Consider the following 5,285-nt stretch of genomic DNA (forward strand, 5'->3'; position numbering starts at 1 on the left):
ACATTCTTTTATTTTATCTTTTTTTTGAAATTTAATTTTTTTGAAGTCTGTTTATTTTGAGTGTGTGTGTGTGTGGGTGTGTGTGTGGGTGTGAACAGGGAAAGGGAAGAGAGAGGGAGAGAGAGAATCCTAAGCAGGCTCTGTACTGTCAGCACAGAGCCTGATGCAGGGCTCAAATTCACAAACCATGAGATCATGAACTGAGTCAAAAACAAGAGTTGGATGTTTTAACAACCGAGCCACCCAGGCACCCCTATAAGACACATACTTTAGATTCAAAAAACCAAAAAGTTTGGGGTGCCTGGGTGGCTTAGTCAGTTAAGCGTCCGACTTTCGCTTAGGTCATGATCTCGCGGTTCGTGGGTTCGGGCCCCGCGTCGGGCTCTGTGCTGACTGCCAGCTCAGAGCCTGGAGCTTGTTTCAGTCTGTGTCTCCCTCTCTCTCTGACCCTCCCCTGTTTACGCTGTCTCTCTCTCTCCTAGAAATAAATAAAAACCTTAAAAAAAAAAAAACCCAAAAAGTTTGAAAGAAAAAGATGCCATGCAAACAGTAACCAAGAAGGGTTGGAGTTGGCTATAGTAATATCAGACAAAATCGACCGTACAACAATAATTATTGGTAGACACAAAAAACATTTTGTTATGACAAAATAATCCATCAGAAAGACCTAACAATTATTAATATGTGGGTATCTATCAACAGAGCCTCAAAATTTAGATTAATTAAAAACTCAGAGAATTGGAGGGAAAAAGAAGGAATCAAACAATACTAGGTGGGAGGTTTAGTGTAAAGAACAGCGAGGCAGAATATCAACAAGGAAATAAAAGACTTAAACAACATTAAAACCTATTAGGTCTATCAGTCGTCTGTATAAGAGTTCACCCAACAGCAGCAGGGTACACGTTCTTCTCAAGTGCACATGGATAACTCTCAAGGCTGGACCATATGTTAGGTTGTGACATATGGTCTCAGAAAATGTAAAAGGATTGCGTCGGTTGCCTATTAGTTTTATGGATTGTTTCCTTTGCTGTGCAGAAGGAAAGAGGCTAAGTGTCCATCAATGGACGAATGGATCAGGAAAATGTGGTTTATCTATACCATGGAATACTACATGGCAATGAGAAACAATGAAATCTGGCCTGTGTAGCAACATGGATGGACCTTGAGGGTGTTATGCTGAGCGAAATAAGTCAGGCAGAGAAGGACAGATACCATATGTTTGCACGTGTAGGAGGATTAGGAGGAACTTAACGGAGGACTGTGGGGAAGAAGAAGGGGAAAAATAGTGGGGGAGAGGGAGGGAGGCAAACCATGAGAGACTCTTGAATGCTGAGAACAAACTGAGGGCTGATGGGATGTGGGGAAGGGGAAGGGGGGTGATGGGCATGGAGGAGGGCACTTGTGGGGATGAGCACTGGGTGTTATATGGAAACCAACTTGACAATAAACTATAAAAAAATTTTTTTTAAAAAGAAAATGTAAAAGGATTGAAATCACAAAGTATGTTCTCTGACCATAATAGAATAAAACTAAATTTTGGTAAGTCAAAAGTATGTGGAAATTAAACAATATACTTCTTTTTAAAAATGTTATTTATTTTGAGAGAGAGAGAGAGAGAGCTCAGTGTGGAGCCCAACATGGGGATTGATCTCATGACTGTGACAGCATGATCTGAGTCAAAGTCAAGAAGAGTCCAGCGTTCAACTGACTGAGCCAGCCAGGCGCTCCTAAAGAATACACTTAGAAATAACCAGTGAATCAAAGAAGAAATCACAAAGCAAATTCCAAAATACTTTCTAGTAAATGAGAATGAAAGCGCATGAGATACAGCTAACACACTGCTTAGAGGAAAACTTGTACCTGAAAATGCCTATACCTGTATCTACCTGTAAGTGCCTATATCAGAAGAGAATAAAGATCTCAAATCAACAATCCAAACTTCCACGTTAATAAGATAGAAAAAAAAAAAACCCAGCAAATTAAACCCAAAGTAAGCAGAAGGAAAAATATAATAAAGAATAGAGGAAAAATCCATAAAATAGAGAAAGAAAAACAAGAGAGAAAAAATTTAAATCAAAAGTTGATACTTTGAAAACAGTTTTAAAAATTGATATAATAGTGCTCATTTTGGTAGCATATGTTACTAAAATTGGAATGACACAGACAAGATTAGCAAGGCCCCTGAAGAGGGTGATATCCAAATTTGTGAAGTGTTTCATATTTTAAAAAATTGATATAGGTAGAATGACCAGAGAAAAGAAGATATGATTCGAATTATTAAAATTAGGGATGAAAGCAGAAATATCACTAATGACCTTACAGAAATAAAACTGATTATATGGGGATACTATAACAATTGTACGCCAACAAATTAGACAAACTACAAGAAATGAGCAAATTCCTGGACAAACTACCAAAACAGACTTAAGAGGAAATAGAAAATCTGAATGTACCTCTATAACAAGTAAAGAGATTAAATTAGTAATAAAAAAAATAAACTCCAAAAAATAAAATCCCAGAGTCATCCCTGGAGACCTGTGGGAAGATAGCGGAGAAGAAGGGAGCTCTGTGCATTTCGCTTACACCCATCTATCAAACAGAGAAGGTCTGAAGTCATAGGACACCGAGCCACAGGAGTTTGGGAAGAGAAAGGAACAGAATACACCGGGAAGGAAACCTCATAAGTGTGGCTACCTCAAGAAACAAGCCAAAGTACATATGGTGGAGAACCCAAAATACCACTACGAGTAGGGGAACAAAATAACCAAAGTCTCAACAAGAGAAACCAAGAGACCATTCAAAGAACACTTCCTGAACGGACAGGCTCTGGACAGTCAAAGAGCTCTCTCTCCCTCTTTTTTAAATGTTTTTATTTATTTCTGAGAGAGAGAGAGAGAGAGAGAGAGAGAGAGAGAGAGACAGCGTGAGCAGGTGAGGGTCAGAGAGGGGGAGACACAGAATCAGAAGCAGTCTCCAGGCTCTGAGCTGTCAGCACAGAGCCCGACACGGGGCTCGAACCCACGAACCGTGAGATCATGACCTAAGCTGAAGCCAGACGCTTTAACCGACTGAGCCACCCAGGTGCCCCTCAAAGAGCCCTCCTTAATACAGCAGAACCTGCAGGGGCAGAGTGCACAACAAGCTTTTAAAATTAACAAGAGATAGAAAGCTAACCAAAATGACGAAATGGAAGAACTCTCCTCCAAAGAAATTCCAGGAAGAAATGACCGCTAAAGAACTGCTCAAAACAGATATAAGCAACACAACTGAACAAGAATTTAGAACAATAGTCATAAAATTAATCGCTGGGCTTGAGAAAAGCATGGAAGACATCAGAGAAACCAGTGCTACAAAGACTATGGAGCTTAAAAATAGTTGTGATGAATTAAAAATGCTATAAATGAGATACATAATAAAATGGAGGCGTCGAATGCACGGATTGAAGAGGCAGAAAGGAGAATAAGTGATTTAGAAGACACAATTAGAGAGAAAGAGGAAGCTGAGAGAAAGAGAGATAAACTGATCCAGGAACACGAAAGTAGAGTTTGAGGGCTCAGGGATACAATCAAACAGAACAATAACCGTATCATAGGAATTCCAGAAGAGGAAGAGAGAGGGAAAGGTGCTGAAGGAGTCCTTGAATAAATTATAGCAGAAACTTCCCCAAACTGGGGAGGGAAGTAGACGTTGAAATTCAAGAGGCACAGAGAGCTCCCCTCAGACGTAACTTGAATCGATCTTCTGCATGACATATCATAGTGAAACTGGCAAAATATAAGGACAAAGAGGGAATTCTGAAAGCAGCTAGGGATAAATGGGCCCTAACGTACAAAGGGAAACCTATCAGAGTGGTGACAGACCTATCTACTGAAACTTGGCAGGCCAGAAAGGAATGGCAGGAGATCTTCAATGTGATGAACAGAAAAAATATGCAGCCAAGAATCCTCTATCCAGCAAGCCTGTCATTCAGAATGGGAGAGATAAAAGTCTTTCCAAATAAACAAAAATTGAAAGACTTTGTCACCACTAAACCAGCCCTACAAGAAATCCTGAGGGGGACTCTCTGAGGGAAATGTTGCAAGGAACGCAAGACACCAGAGACACCACCACAAGCACGAATACCACAAAAGACACAATGACTCATATATATTTCATATATATATTTCAATAATAACACTGAATGTAAATGGGCTGAATGCTCCAATCAAAAGACATAGGGTAGCAGAATGGATAAAATAACAAAATCCATCTATTTGCTGTCTACAAGAAATTCATTTTAGACTGGAGGACACCTTCAGATTGAAAGTAAGGAATGGAGAAATATATATCATGCTACTGGAAGTGAAAAGAAAGCTGGAGTAGCTATACTTATATCAGACAAAATGGACTTTAAAGTAAAGACAGTAACACGTGATGAAGAAGGGCATTATATAATAACTATAGGGTCTATCCATCAGGAAGAGCTAACAATTATAAATGTCTACGCACTGAATATGGGAGCACCTAAATATATAAAACAATCACAAACAGAAACAATCTTATGGATAAGAATGTGCTAAAAAAAGGGGACTTTAATACTCCACTTACAGCAATGGAAAGATCAACTAGAAAGAAAATCACTAAAGAAACAATGGACTTGAATGACACATTGGACCAGATGGATTGGACAGATATATTTAGAAGTGTATATCCAGAGGCCATGGAATTCACTTTCTTCTCAAGTGCGCATGGCACATTCTCCAAGATAGATCACATACTGGGACATAAAGCAGCCCTCAATAAATATAAAAGAATTGAGATCATACCATGTACACTTTCAGATCACAATGCTATGAAACTCAAAAAATAAAATCCCAGGCACACATGTTTTCAAAGGTGAATTCTAAATGTTTAAAGGAAAATTAAAACCAATACCTCACAAACACTTTCCAACTCATATTATGAGGCCTGTGTTACCCTAATACCAGAGCCAGTCACAGATGTCACAAGAAAACAGTACAGACCCTTTATCTCTTATGAATATACACTCAAAAATCCTCAACAAAATACTAGCTAACCAAATCCAGCAATACATTAAAAAATTATATACTATAACCAAGTAGGGTTTATCCCAAGAATGTAGGTTGGCTTAACATATAAAAATCAATCAATGTAATGCACAATATTAATAAAAGACAAAGCTGATTGATCATCTCAATAGACACAGAAATAGCTTTTGACAAAATTCAACACCTGTTCATACTAAAGCTCTAAACAAAGAATTTATGGGAACTTCCTGAAGCTGA

General features: G+C 38.6%; 1 non-coding gene across 1 annotated transcript; it reads left to right on the plus strand.

Moving 5' to 3' along the window:
• The first annotated feature begins 2,118 nt into the window (after positions 1-2,118).
• LOC120245397 lies at positions 2,119-2,225 on the plus strand. Its single transcript, XR_005531772.1, has one exon. It is a non-coding gene; the product is annotated as a U6 spliceosomal RNA (small nuclear RNA).
• The last annotated feature ends 3,060 nt before the right edge of the window (positions 2,226-5,285 follow it).

The sequence above is a fragment of the Hyaena hyaena genome, unplaced genomic scaffold, assembly GCF_003009895.1.
Source record: "Hyaena hyaena isolate Hyena2069 unplaced genomic scaffold, ASM300989v1 scaffold_409, whole genome shotgun sequence".
NCBI lineage: Eukaryota > Metazoa > Chordata > Mammalia > Carnivora > Hyaenidae > Hyaena > Hyaena hyaena.